This window comes from Canis lupus, chromosome 8 (genome assembly GCF_011100685.1).
Source record: "Canis lupus familiaris isolate Mischka breed German Shepherd chromosome 8, alternate assembly UU_Cfam_GSD_1.0, whole genome shotgun sequence".
NCBI lineage: Eukaryota > Metazoa > Chordata > Mammalia > Carnivora > Canidae > Canis > Canis lupus.
Genome location: NC_049229.1, coordinates 30,480,936 through 30,503,825, shown reverse-complemented (window position 1 = coordinate 30,503,825; position 22,890 = coordinate 30,480,936). Strand labels below are relative to the sequence as shown.

The following is a 22,890-nucleotide window of genomic DNA, read 5'->3' as shown; positions in this document are numbered from 1 at the left end:
AAAAGTTTTATTTTGGGGTGGGGGGTGGATAGAGGGAGGAGGAGGAAGTGGCTTTAAGAAAGGGAGTAGAAATGCATTGACTATTTTGAGTCTTCCACAGAAGGGACAGAGGAGCTGAATGCTTTATTCTGGCTCTCAGAGAAAATTTCCCAGGACTTGTGCAATGAAAATAAGTTCACCAGTTGTCTTCTCTTTGTCTGTCATATATTCTTTTCCTGTTTCTTTCTCCAAACACACACCAAATTAAAATTCAAGATCTGTGATTTTTTTTCCACTGGATGTGGTGAGTGGTGAGTGTCTCCTGCTGTAAGGAACTCTTCTGTTTCAAAGCAGGGAAGCCCAATGCACTTGTCATCAGGTTTTTTTCTTTAACAAGATAGGCACTCTAATGATACTTGCATAAGCCATCACCTGAAGTCAGGAATTAGGAGGGACATTTTAGGTACTTGTTGGAAGGATAAAGGAGAAGCAAGTTTTTCTTCCCCCTCTGGTTTCATTGGGGATTCTTGTAAAATATAATTTAATTGAAGAAAAAAAAAAAAAAAAACTTGGGTTCTTTTCCCTGAAGTGTCATTCCTTCCCCTTAACTGAATTAAGGTTAACAAAACAAAATTTTAGCTTTTGCATTCTTACCCCAGCCAAAGAGCTGCAGTGATCCTGCCCTGCTTTTACTGGAGCCAGTGAGAAGTGGGAGTTAACAGATCAAACCTGGGCTCCTACAGACCTCCTCAGATTCTGCCTCTGTCACTTCGTAGCAGCATGACCTGGTTTAGTTACTTAATTTCTCTGAAATTCAGATTCCTCATTTGTAAAGTGGGGACAGTAAGCATACCTATCACACTGGTCCTTGTGGGATATAAGCACACAGTGTCTAGGACATCAAATGTGTTCAACTTCAGTAAGATACAGACACACATGTCTATGTTACTATTGCTTGAATTTTATTGGGAGCATCATTACAAAACTATAGTTCAGTACAGACTGTCTGCATTCTAAGTCCTGAGGGAATATAACTTCAAATGCAAAACTTAACCTCAATTTCAGTTTCGTGAAATTGTATTAATGGGCAGTTGCCTGAATGATGTGGAATCTCTACTTTGATCCAACTATTTATTCTAGATTCTACACCTAGATTAAGCCAGACCACTGAGGAATACTTAACCATGGTTATTTATGTACTATTTTGAACAGATCAAATAGAGAATAGAAGGAGCTTTATCTGAGGTAGGCAAGGCAAAAGTTAGAGGATTCTAGTGGAGAAGAAAGAGAATTAATGATATTTCATCTTCTCAGTGTTTGAGCATCCATTTTTTTTTTCTATTTATTTATGATAGTCACACAGAGAGAGAGAGAGAGGCAGAGACATAGGCAGAGGGAGAAGCAGGCTCCATGCACCGGGAGCCTGACGTGGGACTCGATTCCGGGTCTCCAGGATCGCGCCCTGGGCCAAAGGCAGGCACTAAACCGCTGCGCCACCCAGGGATCCCCTTGAGCATCCATTTTAAGGAGAATGTGTCTATATCTGAGAAAAAGTGTCTGATATGGGAATGGCTAAGAGGTAAGAGATACAAGATAAAATAAAACAGACTTTTGGGGACATTCACCTACTCCAAAGAGGAGGAAGAGAGGGTATGAGGGTGACCTGAGTGGCATTAATTCATCATGACAATTACCAAGTAATGTTCATCCAAACAAGAAGTAAATTGATAAAGATAATTTTACATCCTTATCATTTATTCCAATGGTACCTGCTCCCTAGCGCACACTCAATAATAACTTCCCACAAATGATCAGAAGATACAAGAATTCCTGCTATAGACTCACTAGCATTGGAAATGTAAAGGTTTTAGAAGAAGCTGCTTTATGTTTATCTGTCATATTTGCTACGGTTGTTAGTCTTGTACCCCAAATTGAGTGCAGACGTTTGAGTTCTACCATTTATATTACAGGCTGTTGGAAAAATAATTTTGTTGTTGTCATGATATTTGTCTCAGTTACCTTTGATCGCATTGGATCAAGAAGCTGATATTAAAAAAAAACAACAAAAGCAATTCCCTTTCTAAGGTGAAGCAGCTCTAGAATAGCAGCTGTATATATATATATATATATATATATATATTTAATACATATACAGTATATGTATACAATATATATATATATATCGCTAGGCTGAACACCAGGTTTGGAAGAAAGAGCTCAACTGAACCTTGAGTTAATTGAACGAATTCAAACTCATTAAAAATGTTTTAGGCTCTGCAAAAGCCAAAATGTCTTTTGCCTCAAGTGCTTTTTCCCTTGGCCTTTAAACTCTGGTGCAGTTTAGGAGAAATTCAATCTGTGTGTTTGTGATTCATTTACACTTAACTCATCCCTGTGTGGTTTCTTAAGAGCTAGTTTGGTGTTCAGTAATCTTTGGAGCCAATTTTTTTTTTCTTGGTACTTGGAAAGTGATTTTTGCGCAGAGTAAATGAACTCAAACCCCCCAAAGTTTCAGTATTAGTAAGAAACTCAGAACCCATAAAGTTCAGGCTGGTTCCACACTCACCAAAAATGTGTCTTCCTCCTGTTCCTCTGGGTTTCATACAGCCCTTTGCTTTGGACTTTGCAGAAGTTCTCATATGCATGTCCCTGGGTTGATATTTGGCTATGCATTCTTGCATATCTCCCTTTCCCCTCCAGAAACAGGAGATTCTTGCTCTCAAAGGCTCTGACTCTACCATTACATTCTTTAATTCAGAATTAAAATTTTCCCCTTCCATGCCTCATCTGCCAAGAACAGAAATCCTTGATCCCAAACATACTTTCCTCCCATCTTTAAATATGTTTAATTTCACTCTAGAATGAAGCCAAAATTCAGCTCCCCCCAATCCTAACTCTTCCTAATATGCCCTTATGCTTAGAGATTCTTATTTTCTTTCTCAGTAGAGTTTTCTCCCCGCACTATGATCTTCCTAAATTCTAAACAATTAATCTGAATTGTGTAGTTAATTATGTATTGGATATATGCTATTCCTCCAGGGGTCAACAGACACAATGCCCATTTTGCAGTACTTTTGTGTGAGACAGAGTGGGTTGACATCTCAGTTGCCATTGTTCCCTTTTCCTTATGGACAAAGCCTTGATTTTGGAGTCCACCCTTCTCCTATGTGACTTGTAAGTGAATCCTGATTGGTCTAAACCAATCATGATGATCCTATCCTTGCTAGAGTTTGTTTTCAAAAGGGATGAGACTCCAATGCTGGCCAAAGAGTCCTTAGGGCTAAGACTGTTGGGGGCTTCTAGGATGAATTTCCTCATTCTTAAAAGTGGACCAGGCAGAAAACAGACTCTCTTCCTTCTGTCGCTTCTTATTGTTGTCTAGCTGTTGCCATACCCAGATGTGATGCTTGGAACTGTGTCAGCCTTCCTGTGACCTGGGGAATACTGGTTGTGAGGACAAATCTGACACACGAGGGTCTTCAGAACAGAAAGGAAACAAGAACCTGGGACTTTGATGATGTTGTTGGACCACCAAATGAACCTGGCCACCGTCTCTTAGTATCTCGCATAACATTTTGTTATGGGAGATACTAATACTCCTTGTTCAAATCATTTTGGGCTGAGGTTTCTGTTCCTTGGACCTAAAGGCTTTCCAATGACTTGTTTACTTTCCTGAATGAAATCCACATCACCTCTGCCTGTGAAAGTCCTGGTAGTTCTTTCTCGGGATGCCAGCTGCTTCTCGACCCCTCTGTGTTCTTTGCCTTGGACTTGACCACTTCCCTCCACCCACATCTTACCACAGCGGGGGTTGTTAATCCCTTCTCCTAGCCCATCTATCTGAAATTTCTTTTCTGCCCCCGGAGCTACTAAATCAGTTCCTCCCTTTAAATCTTATCCTGCAGCAGACCCTTTCTCGTCAGCATTTGATTAGCTCCCTGTGATAGCTCGCATGAAGGATGCTCTATAAAAGTGAATTATGCTGTACTATGTTATACTGCTCCGCCCTGGGGCCCAGTAGGAATCATGGGAAACAGATGAGCACAGAGGTCAGAGGCACAGACTGCAGAGGAAGCCTGCAGAGGGATGGCAACACAGTGACCCTCTCAGGGACACATGTAAAAGCTCCAGTAGTCTCCAGACTCTCTAAGGTATAAGCTAGAAGTAAAACACTAGTTTATGTGACAGCCTGGGAGCCCCAGGGATGAACAGAGGAGTTTCATCACTATAGATCATAGAATTTTAAATAAGTGTGATATTCCAGAAGCTGAAATATTCTTTGAAAACAAAACACACAGTAAAAACTCAAGAATGAGGTCTCCTCTGGATGTTTGCCAGGTTGAGCCTTTGTTTCTAGTCTTCCCCTGTCTCCAGGAGAGCCCTTGTGTATGATTTGGGGCAGGTTGAGGCATCTAGAAAACTAGGTACAAGCTTTCATTTGACCTGCAGTGATTTGCTCAAGGGCACCCTCTGTAGTGTCCGCAGAACACAAAGGTAGCAGCAGGGTGGTCCACGGATTTGTGGGGAAGAGCTTCCAGGCTCTGATCACAACTGACCCTTACACTGCTCTTTTCTGTGGCTCTAATTGTTATGGACTATTTCCAACTAACTGTGCTCTGCATTTTCTGACTGTATTTGCCTTTCCTACAGGTCCTCATTTGCTCATTTTGTTTCTTCTCCTAGAATGCTTAACTCTGGCAACTCCCTTTTGTCTTCTCCTAGCCCTCTTGCAAGCTTCAGACCATAGACCATTTCTCCAGAATGAGATTTCCCTGGTTCTCTCAAGAGGAAGCTTTGGAGTCGTATTTGGCCTTGCATCTGTCTCTCCCGGACTATCTGGGGATGGACCTCGTGAATCTCAGTTACCTCCTATAATGATGAGGGCTAATATTTCAGGGCTGTGCTGAGAATCTGTGCCTGGCACCTATGATGCTCTCAAAAATCTTAGTATATTATCTTCTGTTCTCTTCTAGACTTGAATTGACTTTTTTCTTCTTTTGAACCTCCCCGCAACATATTTGAAACTCTTCCTCAAATTACATTTTAAAAAATGTATTTGTTTATACAATGCCTGTCTATATTTAGGACTTATTTGCTGGCCATACATTTTATGAGAAGTGAGATGGAGAGTCAAGATGATTGAGAGTGGAGACAGAAAGGCCAGAGTTATTCTGGAATTTATTTTCCCTTGAGTCATTCCATCTTCCCTTTACCTATTCCTTTAAGTCAGGCCAACCATGTGAGTGCATGTGACCAGACCCGCTAAGAGAATCTTTTGGGCTCCTGATCTTTACACAGCAAACTTCACGAACTCTACTACCTTGAACCCTATCTGTCTGTCCCCTTTCTCGTCCTTCACTCGCCTGCCTTCTTTTCCTGTTCCTGGCCTGGAGCCAGCCCCTTGATCTTGTGTTGTATTCTACTTTTCTGGTTTTATCCCCACATGATCTCTTGAACATGGTTCTGTACTTTCACCCAGACTCTGCCTCCTGCTCCCCTGGACTCTAACAGTCCTGCCTGATCCTGACTGAGCTGCTGGAACCTAACTCTGATCCAAGCCTCTCTCCCCATAAGCCAATGCTGGGGACTAGAAAATTCTTTTTGGAATAATTGCAGGTACTTACAGAATTAGCCTTTTATTTTTATTATTTTTAAAGATTTTATTTATTTATTCATGAGAGACACACAGAGAGAGAAGCAGAGACACAGGCAGAGGGAGAAGTAGGCTTCCCACAAGGAGCCCGATATAGGGCTTGATCCTGGATTCTGGGATCACGCCCTGAGCTGAAGGCAGATGCTCAACTGCTGAGCCACCCATGCATCCCAAGAATTAGCCTTTTAAAAGTTCATTTACAAATATAATAGAAACTTGCTCTAGACCATGCCATGATTTGTACCTGCTTTTTTCAGACTGGACATTTTCCAAATGAATAGACTATTTCCCATTTACCTTAAACTTTCCTTGTAGTGTGATTTTTATTTTAGAGATTTAGAAAGATAAAAAGATTAAGATAAAAGGTTTTGCTAATTGTGTCACTAGTTTTTTGTCATCGCAGACCATGTTGCAGTCTCATCTTGATGGCATCACGTTTCTTCCTCTTCGCTTCGTTCATTGGATTTTTGATTGTAGAAACCTGGCCCTCTCTGTCCCAGGTTTAGGCAAATATGGGTTTTGACCTCCTAATTTCTCCTTTGGGAAGGTTCATGAAGGCCAAGTGTGAGAGATGGTAAGCTGTTTATCATGACCTTGAGTCTTTAAAGGCACACACATACCCTGTGTGACATGGGTGAGAGACAATTAGGGAAGCAGATCTGGGAACACAATACTCATGATATTGTTTCAGTACAGATTCAAAGTGAATTCTGGAGAGACTTAATTCCTTAATTCTTCTGGTGTTATAGTCCCAGATCACTTGTCCCAAATATGTGCAACTTAAAATCCTCTATGACTGAATCTCAATAGTGCTTCCCTTTTTGGTTTCTCTGATTAAAAATGTCAAGTAAAGTTTCAGGCAATGATTTCTGTTACCAGAATTATCTGAAGTTTGATTTGGTTAGTAGATTCTTATCCTCTCCATATGTTACCGTTTTCTCTCTGCTTGGGTATGATCCTGCTTGGACAGGCTCAAAGAAAAACTACTCAAAATGGGCACTTTCATACTCTATCTAAACTTCTGATGCATTATTTTGCTGGAACTTCTGTGAAAATATTAGACTGGCTCTTTTCCTAATGGGCCACCAAGGCTTTCTCTCTCCTTACTCACTTTCTTCTCAGCCACCTGTGGGTATGCATGAAGTGACAGAAACAGCAGTCACTCAACCTTCCCTTGCCTTTGTTCTCACCTATTGGTACAGGGCTTTAGGTTCCCAGTTCCCAGCAATGTTCTCCTAAGTATCTCAGGGAGAACCCACAGGTGCTCACAAGTAAACACTGCCCATCCTGCCAAGCAGTGCCATGGGCCACTGGTAACCATGGTCCTCTGACAGCTTCTGTGCTGCCCTGTTCTGCTGAACATCATGTCTGCCATGGGATGGGGTAGGGGACTTCCCCCACCTCCCCAGGCCCTGCAGCCTCCATAGACACCTTTGCTTCTCTAACTCTCAGTACCATCTCTTGGGGGATATATACAGAACACTAGTGGTTCTCACTGCAGGGAAACAGTGAAGCCCTAGAGCTTCCCATGCTGCAGATGTTTGGTTTTAAACTCGGGAAGAATCTGCCTCCATAATATGCTCTGTCAAACTGGGTCCTAAAGGGAAGGAGGATGCTGCTTATGGAATTAAAAAAAAAAAATGAATGGTTCTTTCAATATGTACTCATGATCCCCAAACCCAGTGGGTGGTGGACCAGAAGACAAATTAAAGTGATAGACATTATACTGCACTCAGAATTGCTACTGCCTTGACACAAAAGCTTTTTTTCTTGTTAAATCTTCCCATGCCTGGCTTTTTGATCCCACACTAATAAGGTTGTCCTACTCATCAGTTCTGGAGTGGAGTAGGCCATTTTCAGACACACAGAAATCCTGACTCAAAATGACTTATACGATGAGAAAAAGTTCTTACTTCACATAAGAAGAGGCCCAGTAGTCAGAGAGTGGTAGGGTTGGTAAATGCAAAGACCCAGGTTCTTTCCATCTTTTTGCTCTGCGACCCTGCGCATGTCAGCTCTGTTTTCAGATGGATTCCTTTCATGGTTGCAAGATGGTTAGAATGTTTACAGTTACCAGACCTAGAGGAAGAAGGAGCTGCTTCCCTCTAGGTGCCTCTTTTTTTCTCCTCTTTTCTTCCATTCCATCTTCCTTCTTTTCTTCTATCTTTCTTTTCCTTTTTTTTTCAGCAAGGTAACCTTTCTCAGACACCTTCCTTTCCTGTTAGCAGACTTCTTTCATCTCATTGATCAGAACTGCTGCAGCTAATGTTCACTGCAAAAAACACTTCTTGGCAAGGGGAATGGGATTAGCACACCTAGTTTAAGAAAGAACAAGGCTGTGTGTACTGTGTGGATTGTCCAAAAAAAAATCTGGGGTTAGGGACGCCTAGGTGGCTCAGCAGTTGAGTGTCTGCCTTTGGCTCAGGGTGTGGTCCCGGAGTCCCAGGGTGGAGTCCCTCATCAGGCTCCCCTTGGGGAACCTGCTTCTCCCTCTGCCTATGTCTCTGCCTCTCTCTCTATGTCTCTTGTGAATAAATAAATAAGATCTTTTTTAAAAAAAAGAAAATCTGGGGTTAGAAATTCTAGGTAAATTACCGGCAAGTGCTACACTTGGGGGTGAGCAGATGTGTTTGAATACTATGCTTTAAATGAGAACAAACAGAACGAACAAAAAAGATGCTCAGTCTTTCCTGTACTCAACAGTTATAGCTAACTTATAAATTACAGTGGGTGTCTTACTTGCAAGGAAACAGAGACCTTCAGGGGCTTGAAAAGCAAGCGTCCCTTACCTCCTGTGAGTCTTGTAAGGGGCTTAGCTCCAGGACAGGAAGCAGGACACTCCGGAAGATCTGGGGGTGGTGGGTGGGGACCAGGAAGTGTGTGGAGGCCACCAGGCTCCTGGAGGCCTTGTAAACCTGCCCCCCAGCCTTGCTGCATAAGATCCGGGATTCCACAGGGAGGGGATGGTAGCCAATGTGCCAGGAGAAGAGGAAACACTAAGTGAGCAGAGCAGAAATGGGCTCTGAGGCCTGAGGTGGTTTTCATTATTTATTTTTGGTTTATTTTTAGGAAACTCAGGGAATTCTTATGCTTGAAAGCAGTCTTTCTTGTACTGGAAAACAACTTTCTAGGAACTACTAAATATTTTTCAAGGCTTGGTTCTCTCTTCCCTACCTGTGCATCTCCACTCTAAGAAAAATGTTTCTCCATACCTCAAACTCCCGCTTTCAATATTTGATAGGCTTGATAGACTAGATTTGAGTTCTGCTTTCTATAAGCTCACTGAAGGGTTTTGAGATGCTCATGGTCCCTGAACATCAGGAGTTTTGTAATTTATTTGAACATGGATCATGTTTACATGAAAAATAACTATGTTGAGCCGACCAGCTGATACCCAGAAGTTAGTTTTTTACTAGTCTTCCAAGAGCTCAGGGAGAATGGTGACTATCTTATAATTATGCTTTGGGACCTAAAACAGTAGGGGCTTTGATGTACAACAAACAAACCAACCAGAAAATCAGATTTGAATCTTGGCTTTACCCTGTTCTCACCAAATGACATTTAGAGTTGATGAAATTTGAGACAGCATTCCTCATTTGTAAAGTGGGCTATCTTAATACCTACTCCTCCCCATTGCCTCTAGTACGTCCTCAGGGTGCAGTATGTGTTGGCTCTTTTTCCTTCTCTACCAAATAAGTAAATGTTCCCATATCTGAGCATAGAGCAGTGGAAAGAACCCACTCGATTTATTGAATAATTGCAAAGAAATCTGTGACCCAAAGATTTCTGTATTTGTATGAAAAAGAATATACTTTGATATTCATGTATAATATAAATATTAACGCGGAGATTTTTATAATTTATTATTTCCTGAGTTTTAAATCATGGAGCCAGAATTTTATAGCTGAAAGAAGCTATCCTTCTCCAAGCTATTCCTACTCAGCAGCCAGCGTGGTCTTTCTAAAACTCTGATCATGTCATTTTCCTGCTTTAACCCTTGAATGGATTCTTATTTTGCTCTGTAAAAACAGGAACCTGTTGTTCTTGTTACTGTTCTGATAACCCCAGAACCTAGAAAAAGGCCGGCCTCATAGTAAGATCAATAAATAGTTTCTGAAGAAGTGAATCAAGTTGAAACTCCTTTTGGTGAAAAGGCCACTGGTAATGGGTCTGGCCCCTGACTCCCTGTGCATCTCCTGTATGACCACTTTCAGCTGCCTTTGCACAAACCAGACATAGTAAGGTGAGTTGTGGTTTCCTAAGGGACCATGGCAGCCCCTGGCAGGCCTCTGCCCTCACTGTTCTATCTGCCTGGGTCACTGCTCCTGCTCCCCCCTGCATATGCACACTTTGCCTTTGGTTCTTTATGCCTCTGCTTTAGGTGCCACTGTCTCTACAGTGTACCCTCCTCCGTACCCTACAAATGAATTATGCAATCCCATCTCATCCTCCAGTTACCTTTTAGTAACAGTTATCATGCTGTATTAAAATAGTTTGTACTCTTTTCTATCTCTTCCACTAGACTGTAAACAACCTGAGGGCAAAGACTGAGTATTACTAAAGAATATTTACTGGATAAATAAATAAAGCTTCTAGCCTAACCCCCTTTTTTTCTTCTTGAGGAAGCTGAGGGCCAGACAAGTTAGTGACCCATCTGATGCCACCAGCATTTTGCATCATGAAAGCTGGGCCTTGAATTCTTCCTCAGCTGCCCAGCGTTCTCTCGGCTGATTTACTGTAGTACTCAATGTTCCAGTAACTACAGAGTAATCGTAATTTACCATTTGAAAAAGGAAGATAGGAACTCAAATAATTATATAATTAATTCAAAAGACAGATGTGAAGATTTCTTTTAAACCTCTATTATTTTAAATTACCCACATCATTGTTTTCTTCTGTTCTCCTGGAGCTGTTGAAAGAATGTGACATAATGGTGTGCTCACTGTCGGAGGCCTTGGTTTCTGTATGACAGCCAGGATGTAACTCCATTCTGGCAAAATCTGATGTTATCACTCAGGTTTTTTGTTGCACTGAAGTTAGGACATCTTCTTCTGGGAGGATCTGGTGGAAAAAACATCCAGATATCAGATCCCTGTCTTAGCAGTGCCAACTAACAGGGCTCTCAATTAGAATGAGAGCAAAGGGAACATGGGATGGTAAAAAGAGCAGAGGCTTTGAAACCCCGAAACCCTGGTTGAATTCCTACTTTACTACTTTACAACCTTAGGCATAGTATTTTCTCCAGGCATTTGTTTTCTCCTCTGTAAAATAGGGCTAACCGGGAAGATAATTTCAGGATTAGCCTGTATAAAGAGCCCAGTCCAGTGTCTGGCTACAGGCTCTATTACAGCACTTTTCCACCCAATTCAGGTATTCCTGCAGGGCAGAGATCTCATCATAGTGCCTGGCTTGAGAACCTAGTAGGTGCTCAGTAATGCTGGATGATTAATGATTGTAAAGGAGATACGGAATAGCTACATTCTCACTTCAAAGAATCTGAGGTTAGTCTGTCTTTTCCTGTCTGTTTTCTACTGGGGTATGGGTTGGGATGTGTTTGCTCATGTCTTTTAGACACAATCTTTATATATGTATACTGCAGAAAGAACTGCAGTCTGATTATGCTTGCTACAATGATAGGGGAAGACAAATCTTTGTGAAAAGGGCCCAAAGAATCTCTCTTAGGACGCCTGGGTGGCTCAGTGGTTGAGCATCTGCCTTCGGCCCAGGGCATGACCTTGGGGTCCCACATCGGGCTCCCCGCGTGGAGCCTGCTTATCCCTCTGCCTGTGTCTCTGCCTCTCTCTCTATGTCTCTCATGATAAATAAATAAAATCTTAAAAAAAAAAAACCTCTCTCAAAAGAATATGGATTTTGCCATCTTCACTTGCTCAGATGAGTGACTTGGATTAGTCTAAAAAAATAAAAGAAAAATTTGATAACAAAGGGAGAAACTTCTATGAAGTTGCCAGCCAGTTCTCTGCCTGGCAGAGTCATTTAGTACCCAGGTCCAAAATTCAGAAAAGTTCAGCTGAACGTTGATTTGGAATCCATGGAGACCTTGAGAAAGTGGCCATATACCCTTCAGATATTTTTCTTGATGTGTCTATAAGATGTCCCTTAGGAAAAATATGAACACTACTTATCTGCTTATTACTCCAACTCATACCACTTTCTCCTTAGACTGACACATATTGCTTTTTGAATGTACACTCTTAGCATTTAATTATGTGTTATCTTGTATCTGTCCTTTGGAACAAGATTGTAAGCTTCCTGAGAGGGAGGACCAGGTCTGTACCGTTGAGGCAGGACTAGGATTTCAAAGGAAAGCAACATACATTGTTCATCAGTTGTGTGAGTTACAGCATCTGCTCTGGTTTTTCAGCAACTGGAGAGCAGGCATTCTCCCCATATTTTGGATGGGAGGAAAAAAAAAAAGCTCAAAGGCTTGGGTTGGAATTACTGTGAAAATCTTACCTCTTACTTTTGGCAAACAGCTATTGTTCTAGGCCATTCTCTTGGCAGGATTCCTTTGGGAAATGTAGGAGGCATTATAATTTTAAGCCAAAAAATGTGAATTCTAATTTGTTTCTTCTCAGTGTTAAAAATGAATGTGGAAAGAGACACTTCTGATAAGCAATGAGACAAAGGTATAATATCAGGTGAGGGAATGAGGTGCAGGAAAACCAGAGTCATTTAGCAAATGGATTGAAGCTAGCCAGAATTTCACTACATTTTAAAACTTGAGCCCAACAGAACACAAAGGGGTGTGTGTCTTACTGTGTCTTTAGCAAAGGCCATTTAACACTGGGAAGGTTTCCAGCAGTGTATTTCAATAACGGCAACCCTTCCTACAACATTTGGGGCTTGCCACTTTGAAAATCAATACTGTTCGCTGTCTACTGAAGTTGCACATTTGTTCTCTGTAAAAAGTATATGAGATGACCATATAAATTATCTTCTACTCTGGGACATTTTTTTTTAAAGAGAAAGGGAGAGCCTCTAATTGCACCATAGCAATAGGTATAAATTGGGACACTCCCAAGAAAACTGTGATGACAGAAAGTGACAATTACAGAAACATGGATTTGTATAGTCTATTTATAGAAATAGTTATTTTATATATTTATGTGGGCTTAAAAGAATAGGTAATTCAGGTGTTTAACTCACCATGGTGATGGAATTGAGCTAAATCATCTACACACTCTCCATTGGTCACTTTTGTATCTTAGGTCCTTCATTTGCACGTTGTCTCCATGCATTAGCCCACTCCAATGCAAGCATCACAACTGGCCTGCTCAGAAATTGAACCCATAATTTTGCTTGCATGTTAGTTTGTAACCAGCGTTAGATTCTGCAGGGCCCTATCAATGGGTCAGACGCTAGACTAGAAGATCAAAGCAAAAATGCAAAGGGTTCTGGGCTTTTCTGTAAGGACCCAGATTCTAGTCCTGTATTTATCTTTAACTAACTGTGATTTTTGGCAAGTCATGTAACCTCTCTGTGTTTTGGTTTCCTTATCTCTAAAATGGGGTAACAGTATCTGATGTGCAGACCTCAAAGGTTTGTTGGGAAGATCCAGGGAAGTGATGTATGCGGAAGCCTTCTGGAAAGTGCTATACATATGTGAAGTGTTATCATTATAGGAGAGAAGAGGGACATGAGATGGAAGGGGAAAACAGGGCTTTCAACTCTAGCTGGCCTTGTAGATTAGGCTTGTGGAAACAAATGATGAAAATAAGGCCATGGGAGAGGCATTTTATTCTCCTTTATGAATAGGACTAGGGAGGGAGAGAAAAGTGAGGAGAGAGAATGTAGCCAGTGAGACTCAAGGAAGATAGGGAGGGATGCATTATATATGGTCTTCCAATATCACTGTGTTCCCCAAAGCCTGGCAAGACCTCATCAAAAATGAACATGTTGGAGAAGAAGAAATGTTAGATAGCTAGGTTCCCAGGCTGTGAGGGTACATTCTCTCATTCCTGATTGTGAGGGTTGGCTTTATTTTGCAATCCAGTAGGAATCAGAATTTGATACTGGCCTTTTTTCTCTTGTTGACTTTTGGTCAATATTGAACAAAATAATTTATGTAAAATTGCTTTATGAACTATAAATTATAGTATAAAATAATGACTTTATAGGATGAGTCTATTGATACTAGTTATTATTATAGTAAGAGTCATTTTTTTCTTCAAAATGATTATGACCTTTTAAAAAATTTAAAAGGTCAATGTGCTTTTAAAAATTTAGATACATAGTGGAGGAGATAAAAATCACACATCATCCTGCCACAATGGATCATATTTTGGTGAATGATCTTTCAGGCTTTTTTGGTGTTTGTGTAACAATTTTTAAAAAACCAAAATAGAATCTTTATTTTGTCATTCATTTTTAAAATTTGTTTGTGATTATTTATATATTGGTAGATAGAATGCTAATAAGATAAACACTATGTCTTTTTATTTTTATTTTTATTTTTATTTTTATTTATTATTTTTAAAAAGGATTTTATTTATTTATTCTCGATAGACATAGAGAGAGAGAGAGAGGCAGAGATACAGGCAGAGGGAGAAGCAGGCTCCATGCCAGGAGCCCGACGCGGAACTCCATCCCAGGACTCCAGGATTGCGCCCTGGGCCAAAGGCAGGCGCCAAACCGCTGAGACACCCAGGGATCCACCTGTCTTTTTAAAATGTGGTTTATACTTTCCTGGGGGAATACAGACAAATTATTATTTTTCAAAGATTTATTTATTTGAGAGAGAGAGAGAGCATGAGTTGTGGGGAGGAGGAACAGGGAAAGGGAGAAGCAGACTCCCCGGTAAGCAGGGTGCCCGACACAGGGCTCCATTCCAGGACCCTGAGATCATGACCTGAGCTGAAGGCAGACTCTTAACTGACTGAGCCACCCAGGTGCCTCTAAACAAATGATTATAATATAATGTGAAGCATGCTGCAAGGGGGAAGCAACAGGTGCTTTTGTAGGGGCATCTCTCCCAGTCTTAGGGAGTCAGGGGAGGCTTCCTAGAGGAAGAGATATTTGAGACCAGAAAGATGACCAGAATTAGCCAGACTGCAGTGGATGTCATGATGTGCTGTCTAGGTACCTCTTTAGGGACTGGGACACTCATTTTCCTGTTGGCAGTAGTGTTATTTTTTGACGGTTCTCAGCTGAGATCCTACCCTAGATATTGCCCTTTGCTGAAGGAAATCTTGCTCAAGGTTATTCCTATTTCCAGGGGCAACTGGGGTAAAAGGTCAACCTTCTTGTCTTAATTTGGACATTGCTGAAGGACCATCTCTGTTCCAGAGCTCCTCCTGGGATCAGTGGAGTCCTCAGCTGAACCTGTAGTGCAGTTCACTTTATCCTTCTGCCCAATTCTGCATCCCTCCCTCTTCACAGGTATTGTTCCTAAGAGCAATTCCCAGTAAAAATCTCACACACAAATAAACCTCCTTGACACAGGCAAAGAGTGGTAGTGATGGTGCAAATACAGGAAGGTGTTACTAAAAGATGGAACAGCATGTTCAAGGTCTGGAGGTGTTGGAGGAGTTAAATGTTTTGTTTTTTTCTTACAAAGACTGCAAAGTAGCAAGTGAAGTCAGTAAAGAGACATGTTTCCAAAGAGGGAGTCAAGCTCTTGTCAGCCACATCAAGGAGATGGGGAGATTGGACTCTATCCCAAGGCCATTGGGGAGCCCCACAAGATAGTAAATCACAGGAGAGACACGATCTGATTTTCTAATTTGTGTTTGAGAAAGATCATTTTGGCTGCAATGTGGCACCATTAGTTAAAACTCTCAACATCGATCATTGTATTTTTTATTAGAACATTGGAGTGATTGTGACCTCTTTCTGCACTTTACATCTTTACAGAATGAACAGCAAATCATATTTCCCCCGGGAAAGTCATGTAATGAGCACCAGTATTGTAGCAGTATTGTGGGACCTTTCAAACTCTGAAGGGATTCAATCATAGTTCTCGAATTTTTTTTTTAAACCTGATTCACACTGTTTAAATATTTATTGAGCACCAACTATATGCCAGAATGCACTGTGCTATTGCTGTGGAGGATCAAGGACAAAAGCTCCAATTAGGAGACCATTACTGTGTTTGTTGTTCACTGCTCTATCCCTGCAGTGCCTGGCAAACAGTGAGTGCTCAATAAATGAATAATTGGAATGAGGAGACTTAGAGAGATGGGCAAATTACTTAGTCCTCATGACCACAAAATGGAACAACCATCCATTAAGGTTGTTGTGAGTGGTAAATAAGATTATATAGGTATAAAACACCTACTTTGCTTAGTATATATTATAAATCATGTTTACTCAAATAGTTCTAAGATTTTTTGCTATTCCCAATTTTGATAGAAAGAAACTAAGAACTTAAATGATGACAACCAAACTTCTGACACTCATTTCTCTCTTGTCCCCTAGATCCTATATAATATCACTTCAAGAGAAAAATGTGATTTTTAAACCAAGTTAAAAAAAGAATCATTCATAAGTTTATTCAACAGATATTTTCTGAGAGCATCCAAAGTGCCAGGCATGAGTTATGCAGTGGTGAACAGAAAAGACACAGTCCTTGTTTTCATGGAGTTTATCATCTAGAAAGGAGGCACCAAACAAAGAAAATATCATTATATTATAATCCAAACAGTCTGTCATCAGAATAACAGAGGCTAATTTAATAATAGAAAGGCAAGTCTTCTTTGATGAAGTGACCTTTAATCTGGAAACTAAGAGTGGCAGTTTTATTAAGAATGGGAGAGGGGTGCCTGGGTGGCTCAGCGATTGAGTATCTGCCTTTGGCTCAGACCATGATCCCAGGTCCTGGGATCAAATCTTGTATTGGCCCCCCACAGGGAGCCTGTTTCTCCCTCTGCCTATGTCTCTGCCCCTCTCTCTGTGTCTCTCATGAATAAATAAAGAAAATCTTAAAAAAAAAAAAAAGAATAGGAGATAAGGCATTCTGGGCCACGGGAAAATCTTGTGCAAAGGCCCTGGAGTAGAAAAAAAAAAACTTTGGCCCCTTGGAAGGACAGAGAAAAAAACAGAGTAGAGGAAGATGCAGAGTAGAGGAAGATGAAACTGGAAAGGAGACAAGGCAGATCTTGAAGGACGTTGGTTGCCGCATGGCCTTCCTTTATCCAGGCTAAAGGATACATAAAGTGCCTGAAATCTGACTGCTCTCTGACTGTATCAGAGCAGTCCAGGATCCCTGTGAAATAGGAAGGCAGATTAACTGTGGTCTGAACAGTCATATTGAAGCCTTGGGAAAAGTTGGTTAATTTTTCCCCCTTCTGGTCATCATGATAAATGAAAAACCATGTAACAAAGGAATCCAGTTGTTTGTTGAGAATGTGTATATATTTGCAGATATACACTGCACATATTTCTACCTACATTTCTATCCCTATCAAAGTAGAACTATTATAAAGCCTTTATTTTCTTCTTCTTCTTCTTCCTTCTTCTTCACCTTCCTTCTTCTTCTTCTTCTTCTTCTTCTTCTTCTTCTTCTTCTTCTTCTTCTTCTTCTTCTTCTTCTTCTTCTTCTTCTTCTTCTTCTTTTCTCCTTCTCCTTCTCCTTCTCCTTCTTTCTCCTTCTCCTTCTCCTTCTTCTTCCTTTTGGATGTGGTTCTTCCAGTGGAAACAATCAGGGGGAGCAGGGAACAATTTAGAATAGAGATGCTATGTCTCCTGTGGTTTCCCAGGAGAGGTAGGAGAATTTGGGGTGTTGCAAGCTTTTGGGTGGTGGCTTATGCACTGAATTTGCCTGGAGAGGCTTCCATTTTCCCTCTTAGTGATTAGAACAACCTGTGTTCTGGAATACAGTATTTAAACAGCAAGATTGGCATTGCTATCTTCCAGGATGGTGAAGGCTTAATTAACATTTGAAAATGCTTTGAGATCTTTGGATAAAAGTGTTCTGGAAGCATGCAGTGTTATTATCTTTGGAGTGATACAGGTCATGTGACACAGGAAGTGGCTTTGAAGGAAAAGAAAACCTTTCATCAGGCAAACTCCTTGGGGTGGTTTGAGCCTGTTTTGAGTGACTCAACATGCCCGTGTCATCTCTCTCTAGACCATGAATGAAAGGAATAACTTGGCCTACAGCTTAGCAACTGCCACCATCATTAACTGCAAGAATTAGGTAAGCTTACACGGTAAACATTTTACAAATTATGCAGAATCCTAAAGCAGTTAGAGCAGTTGCCCCTTAATAAGCATTGAATAAATATTAGCTGTTACTAATATTGTTCTCATGAATATACTTTAAGATGTCTGGATCTGTTTTCTCTGAACTTAATGCTCCTTTTAACCAAAGGGTTCGATATTCTTCAGTGATAAACTAATCTGAATTTCATTTTAAAGACTTGGTAAAGAGCAAAACAAATGTAAATCATTACTGTTGAGGCTCTAACGTGACAGCCGCAGATAAGGCACCTTCAATGCCCAAGACTCTTCCCAGCAGGTGACATTAGGTCAATGTTGGATACTTAGTCCTTTCCTTCCTTCCTTTCTTCCTTCCTTCCTTCCTTCCTTCCTTCCTTCCTTCCTTCCTTCTTTCTTCTTTTTTTTTATCAGATTATTTATTTATTCATGAGACACGAGAGCGGCAGAGACACAGGCAGAGGGAGAAGCCGGCTCCACGCAGGGAGCCCGATGTGGGACTCAATCCCTGGACCCAGGATCACTCCCTGAGCCAAAGGCAGATGCCCAACCACTGAGCCACCCAGGCGCCCCAAGTCCTTCCCTTTTTAACAAGAGGGACTCAAAATAGAAGCTGGATTTCCTAACTTCTACTTCCCTGATGACTCCTCAGGGTCTTCACTGGACAGGATTTCAAAGAGAACATTTAAAGGTGGTTGCAATTTATGTAAGGGTAGAAGTGCAGAAAGATTTCATCCTGTTCCTTCTTCTACCTTTTACATCTTCCTAATACTTCCTGGGAACGTAGACGTCAGGACAGGGGTGGAGACTAGGAGTGCGGTTCACTTGAGAAAAGCATATTTTTGAGCAATATCGATGTCAAGCCAAGCTTGCCCCTGTGTATTCATGAAATTTTGCGGGCTAGATGACCCGAGGTCTGTTTTGTCCTGCTTTTTAAACACACGTGTGCCTCAAATACGATATTCTGAACAAAGGAAAGGTGAACTGGGAAGGGGTGCAGGAAGGAGAGCGAGAAGGAGGAGAGGGTGCAGGTCGGAGGGAGGCCATAAACGGGGAGAAACGGGCGAGGTGGGAGGAGGGGCCGCTCAAGGAATGCTGGGAAGGTGGGTGGCCAGGGGCATGCTGGGATGCAGCGCTCGCCCGAGGCATGCCGGGAAGGGTTCCAGGACTTATCTGCGCCTGTGCCGGGGGTGGGGGGAGGCTCGCGGTATAGTGGGGTCAGGCACGACGCCGACCTAATTAAAAGCTCATTACACCAGAGCGTCCCCGTTAAGAGGGCGTCCCACGTGCAAATCCCTCGGCGCAAGCGATATCTCTGCCTCGCGTGTGGGGAGCCCTGCCCCGGCCCCGGGGCCTGGGAACAACGGCCCGTTAAAGTGATCGCCCCCGTCTGTGACCATCAGGTACAGTTTCTTTCGGGATTATTTCACATTCCAGTAAATTAGTTTTATCCGCTCCGAAACATCTTAACAAAGAAAGCTCTCTGGTCATCCCATGGCTAAAATAACAGGAGATAAAAGAACGTGTACTTGGCCTAATCAGAAACAAATAACTAAATCTGTCTGAAAATGCAGCCTTTCCTGTCCCGTTCTCCTTTTCATTTATCTTTCACTGGTGGGATTTTGAAATTACCGTTCTATAGGCAGACCGTGGTGCCCGTCTTCCTCTGCTTGTGTTTTATAGAATTGTTGCCGACCTTGACAGAAGATCTCAAAACTTAGGTATAAAGTTGGTAAATGATACTATTGTTTGGGAGGTGGGATAGAGATGGGGTGGGAGCAGAGGGTTTATCTAAGGAGGGGGGAAAAAAAAAAGAAAGAAAGAAAGGAAAATGCACCCTAACCAGGCTCAAATGAACTGAAATGGATCAAAGTAAACAGAGACATCTAAAAGCTTTTGTAAGTTAAAAGTGGCTATCTGTTGCAGGTCTTGCCTCATTAACTGCTGATTGAAGCTCTGCTTGGCCCTCTGGGATACCTAACACCCCAGGCCTATCACCAGATGAACCCCTGGTTAGGCGCTTTTGCCTTCGCCTGTGTTGCTTTGCACAGCTCCTTGACCTCAACCTTCTTACGAATGTTTATCCTTCTACCAGACAAAGTGAGTATAGATTTGTCCTTGAGAATCTTGCTGGGAATTTCATTTTCAGCCAATGAGGAATTCCCAGAAAAAGAGAAATGGAAGACACAGTTGTGGTATCTAGGGAGATCTGTGTTCTGAAAAGTAGACATGCAGCTCTGGTGTTTCAAATAGAGCCTCTCTGCTCAAGAATATGTAGGGGAAAGAGTCCACAGTGCATCATCTTTCCTTTGGATGTTGGCCTCATTTCCATATGTGAATGGTGAAAGGTGACGATTAGGCCATATGCTTGAAGATACAGATATCTCTTGGCTCCCATGGTCAGAGCCCTTCACCAGGCCATTCTGCTGGGACAGGGAGCTGAAACTGAGAGGGCTGTCTAGGGGAGGAAGACAGAATAGTAGTGGGGGTGGGTTTGGGGGTTGGGGAGGGAGGAGCAGGGCTCTTTGAGTGGGACCAGATAGGTCTCTGTGTAGAGTAATATTACAGCTCTTTCTCTCATAAACAAGCTGCATGCCTGCTTCTAAAGACCCATCTGGCATAGCTTTGAGAATGGCAATAATTACAAGCTGATGATGGACATGGAAAAAAAGCCCTGCTGAGCTAACTCATAAGGAAGTACAGGCCAGGACTGCAGGGAAATTACAGGCTGAAAACCTTTCTAGTTTAGGCCTTTTGGTGTTCTTAATCACAGACTTTAAATGTTGTAATAAACACTGTTGCATTTTATTGACCAACTCCCATGACAGGCAAATCTTTTTCATTTTATTTTATTTTTACCATTTGCTCTTTGGAAAGCTGCTCAGCAGTGTCTGTCTAGGTCATGCCAATAGGCCTTTAGTTTTTCTGCTTGTAGGAAAATTAGGTAAACAGGGGTGACTCTTTATTTGGTTAACAGAAATTTGCAAAACTTTTTCTTAAATTGCTCTCTGCATTTTATGGTTCAGACGGACTCTCAGGCTCGATGCTTAGTCTGTAACTGTGTAAGATATGGCCCGGCTGTCTCAAGGAAGAAGAGGATAGAAGGACAGACTTGGGAAGAATAATTTATGACTCTGTACCATCATATAGTGTTTATAATGTAGGAACAAGTAAAACTCCAAGTTAAAAACTATACCATTAGATTAATGGAAACTTCAGTTCTGGCCTTGTATGTAGAAATGATCCTTATTTCAGGGATAAATTTGATATTAAAAGGATATTCTCAAAGTTTTGGATCCTAATATTATACAAACGAACCTAAGACATTTTGTCCTCTCGGACATTTTAGACCGTTTAATGAAGCAAACGCTTTTAGGAAATCTTCCTAGAAAGAAGAAAATAGAAACACTGGAAATATTCTTTCCTCTGAAACATTATTAACCTCAAAAATCAATAACTTAAATGTCATGGCAAAATTAGTCTTGAATATAACACATTACCAGTTGCTATAATAATGGGATTTTGAGACCTCATGTGGGTTTTGTTCTACTTCAACATGTGTTATCCTTTTTTATGAAAAGAATTTAATCTTCATTTTATTCATTTTAAAAGTCTCAGGTTAGAAATGATGAATGATGCTGTGAATTGGGATTTCTGTGTGTGTGTGATTGTATTAATTTATACAAGTATATCTTTGTTCAAAAGATACCTTTATGGATTTTCGGCAGAGCGTGTGAAGTTGTTTATTCCTTAAACATTAGATATGGCTTTAGTAACTTATTTTCAGGTCCTTCCCTTCTTTGCCACAATTTCTCATTTATGTTCCTTAAAGCTTATATTCTTTGTGTTTTGCATGCAGTTCTGGCTATCCCAAATGGATTATTTATTTCTGTTCTTTTGCATTTGATTACTTGTTCAAGGACATAAAGTTTTGGGGTCTATGAAGTTAAAGCAATGAAATGGTTGTGCAATGGAAATTTACCAATATAAACTCAATTTCTTATCCTTTCTTTGCCTTTCATAAGCATTGCTTTACCTGAAGTTCCCTTGTCAATGAGAAATTATTTCTTTATTTTTGAACTGTCTCTTTTCCTATAGAGGGTAGAATTGTTCCTAACAAAAGAAGCATGAATCGGTGGAAACTATATATTAAATGCAAGACTATTTGTCTAGTTTTCATTAGGTTGCTGAGTGAAAAGCCTCAATTCCTCTCTTTTCCCAAGGTACTCAGATATCCATGAAGTCCCCCTCATCTCACACTATCGTTTCTCTCACCGGGTGCAATCCGACTTTAAAGAATTCAACACATACTGGTCTTTAGAGAACTGTCAGCAATGACAGCAACCAGGGACGCTGACATGTCTTATTGTTTACAAAGGATGAGCACAACAAGGCCTCTCGGATGACTTGATAAGCCCTGCAATTTTTCTCTCCCTGATTCTGGCCTCTGGACCAGCTGTCTTTTCGTGGCCAGCTAAAGACACAAGTATCAAAACTTGATCTAAACACCACAAGTCAGCAAACAGCAGCAAAGATAAACGAGGGTTCCTCAAGGTCGCTTTATAAACAGTGAAAACAGAAAGAGAAACAAGAATATCTCAGTCCCCGATTCTTTATACGCATACAGTTTTCTTCTGTACTTAAAGTTTGATGAGAAAACATCCTGGACTATCTAGCATTAAAGTGAGTTCAGGGACTGTTATCATAGTCCTGAATATTTACTTTTTTCCTCACCTTAGCATCCCTCCATTCCTCTAGAAGTAGCAGCCGATGTTGTACTTAGATTAAGTGCAACAGTTTTGTTATTGTTCTGTTTTGCTTTGAAATATTCTCCACATGCCCTTTTCTATTTAAGGAACCACAAGGTTTCTTGGAAATTGTACAAATGCACATGCTTTTCCTCATACTACTCTGTAAAGAGGAACATTCTTATCAGGAAGGGGATCCTGGGAAGTTGAAACCCCTTTCCTCTTTCCCTTGTGCTGCCTTTCAGCGCTGAATAGGTAAAGGAAGAAAAGAAAGTTTCATGTGTTTATGCTCCCCTAGGGTCAATGCTTCTGTTAAATGATGTATATCATAAC

At 41.2% G+C, this 22,890-nt stretch overlaps 1 long non-coding RNA gene across 36 annotated transcripts in view; it reads left to right on the top strand.

Moving 5' to 3' along the window:
* The window catches only part of LOC119876491, a 309,631-nt gene that overhangs the window by 119,666 nt on the left and 167,075 nt on the right, over window positions 1-22,890 (top strand). For 29 of the 36 annotated variants that reach the window (XR_005363283.1, XR_005363279.1, XR_005363293.1 and 26 more), the window contains exons 10-11: window positions 17,721-17,789; window positions 19,736-19,909. The exons of 3 other annotated variants lie outside the window; for them this stretch is intronic. This is a non-coding gene — a long non-coding RNA (uncharacterized LOC119876491). Of the gene's footprint in view, window positions 1-17,720; window positions 17,790-19,735; window positions 19,910-22,032; window positions 22,473-22,890 lie in introns of those variants that run through there. 4 more of the 36 variants (XR_005363295.1, XR_005363297.1, XR_005363281.1 and 1 more) reach the window with 2 other exon arrangements.